The sequence below is a fragment of the Dermochelys coriacea genome, chromosome 2, assembly GCF_009764565.3.
Source record: "Dermochelys coriacea isolate rDerCor1 chromosome 2, rDerCor1.pri.v4, whole genome shotgun sequence".
Classification (NCBI taxonomy): Eukaryota; Metazoa; Chordata; order Testudines; family Dermochelyidae; genus Dermochelys; species Dermochelys coriacea.
Genome location: NC_050069.1, coordinates 21,358,276 through 21,366,353, shown reverse-complemented (window position 1 = coordinate 21,366,353; position 8,078 = coordinate 21,358,276). Strand labels below are relative to the sequence as shown.

Below are 8,078 nucleotides of genomic sequence, written 5' to 3'. Positions count from 1 at the left end.
TGTCATGTCACTACCAGGACACAGGCAGTCTGACCTAATGGTGGAAGCTGTAGTCAGAAGCCAGGCCGGGTCAGGTACCGGGGGATCAGAGTCTGCAGAAGTGCCAGAGAGCGGACTCAGATGTCAGGTACCAGGAGATCAAAGTCTGAGACGGGGGGCTGGGTCAGGATACCAGTAGGTCAGAGCAGACAGCAGGAGCAGATAGCACAACAGAAGCATGCCTAAGCAGGGGAAAACCCAGGGGCACAGACAACTTCCTGTTCCTCTCCTTGGTTTAAATAGAAGCAGGTATAACTTTAGCACCCTCATGGCCAGGATAGAGTCTGTTCTGCAGGCAGTTCTGAGCAAGAAAAGGCATATGCAGGAACATAGCAGGGAAAGTCCCTTCCACTCCAAGGGCACCTTTTCCAACCCCTCCAGAGTGAACACACACACACACCAGAATAGAACAATGAATATAGGAAAGGGAAATATTTATTTACAGAGGGATGAATGGAGAAAAACATCAGGGGGAAAGATAGGAGGAGTGGTAAAACTGGGTTGCATTCAACACAAGGCCCTCACAGGCCCAGTGGTGTCCTCTGAAATGGCAGACACTGAGCAATGCATCTGCATTCAGCGTTTAGGAGTCCTGGGAAAAGTTGCAGTCCAGTACTGAGTCTTGGGTGCTCCTGGTCATCTTGGGCACCATTAACCTTCCCCCAACAAACCCCTCCGGTGCTCTCTTCTGCCACTTTCTGCAAATGGGCACAGAGCTACACCTTCCCCACTTAACTAGCTAACAGCCTCCCTCTTTATTCCCAACACAAGGTGTCATGCCCCAGTACTCACAGCTCTGGGCAGCAGTGGTACTGGGTCCAACTCTGGTTTGTTCTTCTTGGGATATTTCTTCCCTGGCACAGTGCTCCGCTTGGCTCCTGTCCTGGGGTGTCCCCAATCGACTGCTCTGTCCCTCCCAGGCTTCGGGCAGGTTCTCAGATGCTTTACTTTGTGAGGGCCTGCTTTCTGCATAGGGTTGCCAACTTGGTAATAATATTTAAAAATTGGACACTCCAACAGGAGTGCTGGAACGTCACCTGCCTTGCCTCTTCCTCCCGAGGCCTCACCCCTGACCTGTCTATTCCCCCAAAGTCCCGTCCCTGCCCTGCCTCTTCCCCTGGGGCCCCGCCCCCATCCACTTCTCTTTCTCCCCCATCCCCTGTCGCTCGCTGCTTTTCCCCTCCCACCTGCAGCCTGGGTCCCAGAGGGGCTTGCCTGCGGAGCCGGGGCTGGGAGCTGCAGCCACCCAAGATAGGTAGGGGGCAGCCTCAGTTGATTAGGGGCTGCAGCAGATGATGACCTGGTGCCTCCCCACCTCCCAGTAACCGGACTTTGGGTGTCCTGTCAGTAGATCTGACTGGACACTCTGGGGTCTGCTTTCCAACCAGACTTTCTGGTCGAAAACTGGGCACCTGGCCACCCTATTGCTGCAGTCCTTCTGTATGGAGCTCCAGACACACATACCCTGTTGTTCTCCTCCTCTCTCCACTCCCCTCAAAAACAGCACTCTCCTCCCCCGGGACAAAGATTTAAAGGGGCCATGCTTTACACAGGAAAATAATCAGGATCCCTGGAGATCCACCAATCAGAGCCCAGGATTGGAGTCCTCTGTCAGAGTTGAGTTTCTAGTTCTGGTGACTGTTAACGGTGGTCACTGGGCAGCAGGTTGGAATTTACTGGTGCCTAAGAGCGCTGTGGACTCTGACCTGTAGGTAGGTGTAGTGGGGTAGCTGCCCCACTCCTATCCTAGATGGGGCTTCAGCAGGCCAGGGAGGCGGTGCAGGTAGGCAGTCAATCAGAGAAGGCCTGCTAGGGAGCCAATCAGAGGGTGAGCTAGAGAAAGCCAATCAGAGCCAGACTCAGTCATATATAAAGGCTGCCCAGGAAGGGAGTGGGTAGTCTCTTCTTGGTGGTCAAGGGAGGAGGACTGGCTCCTTGGCTGGAAGGTAGCACCTTGGACTGAGCAGTGCTGGTTAAGGCCAGAAGGAGCTGTGGAGCTCTGGCCAAGGAAAGCCCTAGGCTGCCGGCCTAGGCCGGCAGGTGCATAGGGCTGAAGGGGAAGTGGCCCAGGGATAATAGCCGGGCAAGGGGAGAGAAGGAGGGTGGAGAGGCTGCTGTTAGAGGGTCCCTGGGTCAGGGCCTAGAGTAGTGGGTGGGCTTGGGTCCCCCCCTTCCCCTTGTGCCTCACTGGGCTGAAGAGGAGTGTGGCCCGATCCAGGCTGTGGCTGGGCCCTGTGATAAGGGGCTAGACTTAGAGGCTGCAGCCAGACACTACAACAGGTGCAGATTGTGGACTGCTTATAAGACCAAACCCCTGGAAGGGGGCGAGACCAGAGCAGTGGGCATTGCTGGAGGGCAGTGTCCTGAAGAAGATGCTGCTGAGCGGGGAGCAACAAGGCACCATGCGAAAAAGGTGCTCCATGACTGGACAGAGCTAATTCCTGGAGCAACCAGCGGGCAGTGCCAGCGGTGGTGAGTCCTAACCCTGTCACAGTCGGTAGAATGCAAGTACTGGTGTACATGCTGGAAATGTGGTTAAAATGCCAGGGCTAATGCCCTACTCTTTCAAAAAAGTGTCATGGGATCAAAGATGATTAGGAGCTCTCTTTTATGGCCCCCACAAAAGATGGCTCCTCCAGGAGTACAATATTCTACAGAATGTAATAGCATGGAATATAGCATGGACTTGTCTTATAGCTGAGCTGGTTCAAATGAGGATATCAGAGACAGAGGTTTATCCCTTCCCCATGGAGGCTGTCAGCCTGCTGCACCAGGATCTTGAAGCTGAAGAAAGGCAGAACATGGAGGATGGCTGAGTGGAGGACAAAGGAATCTGGTTTTAGGCAGAGGAAAACTTTATTTTTAAAGACCTTATTTTTGGGCTGGGATCCACAAAGGTATTTAAATGCCTATGTCCTGTTTTTAGGCAATCCACAAAACACCTGGTAAGCTGCTGCCTAACCCTGTAAGTACCTAGGTGGCTTCTGAGCATGGCTACCAGATCAGGCTCCTCAGGCAAGTTCACCCAAAACAGCTGAGGGGGAGGGAAGGCCCTCCCTTATAAACTGGGTGGATAGGGTACTTCCCCCAGGATATGGAATCCCTTGATTCAAGTCCCTCTTCCCCTGAAGGGAGGAAAGGGATATGAATAAGAATCTGCCCCCCTCATATGAGATGACAGTACTAGGGAATAGTGTCTTTCTAATGCTTTCTCTGACCCAATTAATATTTAAGTATTCCACTGCATGGGTGCTGGAAAAATGTGTATAGCGGGGGTGCTGAGAGCCATTGAACCAAACTGTAAACCCTGTATATAATGGAAACCACTTCAAGCCGGGGGGGCTGCAGCATCTACCACACCCCTTGTCCCAGCACCTATGTTCCATTGTTTAAAGTGGAAGAACTTCAAGGGGAGAGATTGAGGAAGATGCACCTCAGACAGTTCCATAGCCTAGTGGCTAGGGCATGTGGCTGATCCCTGTTCAAATCCCTCCTCCTCTGGCAGAGAGGGGACTTGAATCAGGGGGGAAGGTGGATCTCCCACATCCTGGGTGACTACCTAACTGCTAAAATAAAGATTATAAGGGAGGACTCCTCCCTGGCTGTTCTGTTTCAGGTCCTGCATGCCATCTAAGATGGCTCAGTGCCTCTCTTTGCCCCCAATTCGTGGATCACTAACAGAGCCAGGTGGCTCTGTGCAGCCCAGAATTTGATGCCAATCTCCAAGAGAGGGGCAGGGCTTAGCATGCACTCCTTTCCTTGGTATCTCCCATTGGCATCTTAAGCTGCTCCCCACCCAGCATGCTGACCTTTGTAGAGTTCATTCTATGGTGCTTATGTCTCCACGTGCATTATATTGGAGCCTAGGCACCTAACTCAGGCTTTGTGATTACTGTATTGTTCCTGTGATATTTTAGGCACTGCAGCACTTCGCACAGAAATGCCTAAGTCCCTTTGTGGATCCCACCCTCAACAACCTAGGTGGCAAGGGTGTGGAGAATGAAAGATTAAATTCCTGGACACTCCAGGACAAGCCTGGAGGGTTGGCAACTTTACTCCAGGCATAGGTGCTGGAACAATTTTTATAGTGGGGGGTGCTGAAAGCCATTGAACCAAACTGTAAACCCTGTATACAGGGAAACCACTTCAAACCAGGGGGTGCTTCCACACCCCCAGCACCCTTAGTTCCAGCACCTATGCCTCCAGGCAGATGGGAGTGCATGGTCCCTGGACAGAGTGATGATGACTCTACCCTGCAATATATTACCTGCTTGGGCCTGTAGAGGGAGTTCACCTTTTGGGTAGGAAGGGAATGTATTTGCTGAACACCCAGAAGCTCTGGGTTCCCTTCTCTCCCTCTGGTGTTGAGGGCTAGGGATTGAGAAGGAGGAGGCGGCATGTTGAGTTAGTTTCTATCCAGACTTAATCCTGATAAATGCTGCTTAACCATACATCCTTACTTTTAGTTGTAAAAAGATCTGAAGTGAAATATTTTTGGAGGCACATTGGTATTTTTTGGTGGGAGACTTCACAATTTTGTAAATATGCACATGCCTCTTTAATTTGGATCAGTGAGTATCCCCAACCAAGGTTCCAAATCATGCACAGACACGGGATTAATCATGATAGTGATAGCAGTGATGAGAACTCAGCCTTTGAGGAAAGAATCCTTACTGGCACAGGATCACACCTTTATTGGTTTGAAAGCTGTGTAAAGGCCAGCTACTGGTACAAAGACCATGTAGCTTAAACTGCAAGGGACTACACCTCTCAATCTGATGCCTGGGATTACAATGGATGGTTTCAGAGCTGGAAGCCAATTTTGGCTTTCCAACCATGCTGTGCCCTTAACAATAGAATTGTTAGAGAACTCCTTAGTCTCAGAGTGCATCATCTCATTTTCAGCTCCCTTGGGATAGTTATCAGAAGGCCTCTAATGTGTATTGAGATATGCCTGAACATTAGCAGGAAACTTCTTAGGTAATCAGAAGTTAACACTCACATTAGGATATGTTGCCATGCACTTTAGGCAAAATCTGTGAAGTTTGAAGCTACTAGGTAAAATGAGAGAAGGATCAGCTGGTTTATCCAAGTGGGTGGGAAGGGTGTGTCAGAACATTTAGTTCCCATGTTGAGGCCAAGAAAATCCTCTCAAAGGGAAAGAAAACTTGAGACAAATTGTCTTGCTGATTTTAGCTAAAGGTTCAACATGTCTACTGATTTTTAGATTGGTTAAGGATAAGCCAAAATCAAAACCCTTTCCTAGGTAAATACAATGTCAGAGGACTCAAAATATTTGGATGTTAATTACCTCTTAGCTGAAACAAGGATTGATCTAGGATTATTTGCCACATAACTCAGGGTTAGGGCATTGTCACAAATACCTCACTGAAAACCTTCAGTGAGATTAAATAAAAATAGAATAAAACCCTAAATCTGGATTACTACTGCTGCCCTGACATGGAGAGGGCAGTGCTTAGCCCGTTGGGTTCATATTTTCCTTCATGATAGAAAAATGTTATCTGCTGATTGTGATGCAGAGAGAAATGTGCTGCCCCTCCAAAAGTACTGCAGTTTAACAAAAATCTCAGCGAAAGATCTCTGGAGATATCTCTAGGGTATTAGCTAGGCCACACAGTGCAGGTGGGTGGCGAGATTAAATTGCCAGTGCAAACTGGCAAACAGCCAATATAAATTTCCTCATGACTGTTACTGCAGAGAATATAGTCCACAATATGGTTAAATTTTGGAGATCCACAGAATAAATCTTTATGGGAAGATAGTATCTTAATTTTACACTCGCTAGAAAGGAAAAACTCACAACTCTGCACAGCCTGAACTGTAGTTTTGGGGTTTTTTTGAGGGTGGGAGGAATAGGTAGTACCTAGAAATGTCTACTGCCAGAGCCAAGTAAAAGGTGAGGCTCTCTTCAGTACTACTTAAGGTTTTACATAGTTTCACTGTAAAACTAAATCAGAACTAAAAACCAGAACTCCAGCAAATAGATTGCAAAAAATGTTCCTCTAAGAATCTACAAGATATGACCAATGCCATAAACTTTAATGAAGGGTGCTATGGCTAGGGAGATAGAACGAGTGGAAAGTATTTCTATTGACAGGTGCAATGAAGGGACAGTTGTCAGCACTGTTCAGCAACATAAGGATAATCAATCTGCTGTGCCAGATCACTGGTGAACACAATGATGGAAAACTGTTCCACAGAATTTTGATGCTATGAACAGTTGGGATTGATTCAGGTGCTCCAAAAATATGCATTAATGTGTTTTCCACAGGACCTTGAGATTTGACTAGGGCAGCATGGCATACCAACTAGGAGAGCTCCCTAATGTGGCTAATCAAAAACAAAGATATAGCTGATCAGACTAAGTATAGCTTAGAATCAGAGAAGCAATAGCACATAGGCTTCCTCATTTGTGATTAAGGCCCTTTGTTACTGGTTTTTATTTTGTTTAAAATTTCCCTGGAGTTTATCAGTGTTTATTACAACAAATAAAAAATAATTTTTTGCACTGAGTATCGCTCAACTTCACAGTTTTATAGATAGATACTGGGGGACAGAAGTTCAGAAAAAAAGCAACAATATGAGAAAGGGAAGAGTTTATGAAACCATTTCTCTAATCCCCACTGCAGAAATCAAGCTTCTTTTCAAAACAGTTTTCTGTTTTTTCTCTTGATAAAGGAGCTTCAGTGTGAATTCCAAAAGTCCTGGGTGGTGTAGGCTCACACCAGTTTAGGTTTTTTTGGTGTCTTTTCCAAGGTCCATCCTCCTGCAGTCCTGGATGTAGCAGAATTCACAAAAATATTCTCTTCACATTAGCTGAGCCAGGCAGGACAGTGAGGATGTGAGAAGCTGCATGTCTCAGCTTTGGGAACTTGGTGCAGAGGATTTTCCATATTTCAAATGGAGTGATGTCACTGTTGTCTGGAGAAAGCATTGCCGTGTTTGCATGCAATTCACTTTCCAGTTTAGCCCTTTTTTCCTTAGGAGCCACAATGGGGAATCTAATTCAAAAATAATCATGACATTTATCAGTAGAGGTCACCCTTTTTTGCAATGGGAGATCAAATAGCACAATGACTTTCCAGAATGATGGCTTGCTCTAAAGAGCTTCAGGGGACATATGAGTGACAATAGCTTTCCATTTCCTTGACAGCTCTGCGTTAAGGTCTTTAGAAAGCCTTTCCGAGTGTATCCTGCTCACTGACTGGCAAAGTGGACACAAAGATTTGCTTTTTTCTGGACTTTCCCCAGATGTGCTTTGTGCTAAAGTGCCACAGACACTGTTGATCAAAATGCCATACACCTTTGTTAAAGAACATTCTGTCTATTGAGGAACACAATTCCAGTTTCTTCTGCACGTCATACAATGGCTGAAAGTTTCAATCAGTATTCAAGGAAAGCAGCAGGTGGCAGGTGCCCTGCAGGTGAAGGGATGCCCAGTAATCATGTGTGGGTGGGCAGGTGGGGCAGTGTGTGTGGGGTGACCTTGCCCATCTCACTCCCCCACTGCAGCTTAGCAGCCACCAACTGGAAGTTACCCTCCGCTGAGCAGGAACACTCTGAGGGGAGACTGAGCTGTCATCTCTCCTTCTGGAATGGGGAGCTAAGTTCCGGAAGTTCTGGCACATCCAAAATCTGGTGAAAATGTTTTTTTAAATCCCAGAAATTTTTTGGGAGAAATCAGCAAAAATTGAAAATGAAGGGCCTTAGTGATGGTGTGGAGTTAAAGATACTCGTATGCTACAGTGCTGAGGGTGGCATAAGAATCTATCTAGAATGGTAGATAAAAAGGACCAAATTTTCATCATGTGTATCGAAAAACAGGCTCTCATTGATGGTACAGCTAAAGATGTCTGTCCATCACCACAAATGCAGTACGCCCTCAACACATTAACAGTCACTGGTTTTCTACCCTGAATTTGGTATCTGGTTACTGATAGGTCACAGGGACCCCAAGAGTACATAAAGCAGCCACATCCTGTACTCACAAGGACTTTCTTGAATACAATAAATATAAG

General features: G+C 47.2%; 1 long non-coding RNA gene across 1 annotated transcript in view; it reads left to right on the top strand.

Moving 5' to 3' along the window:
- The first annotated feature begins 1,963 nt into the window (after positions 1-1,963).
- LOC119851831 overlaps positions 1,964-8,078 on the top strand; it is a 70,219-nt gene continuing 64,104 nt past the window's right edge. The window contains exon 1 of the long non-coding RNA XR_005291419.2: positions 1,964-2,511. This is a non-coding gene — a long non-coding RNA (uncharacterized LOC119851831). The remainder of the gene's footprint in view (positions 2,512-8,078) is intronic.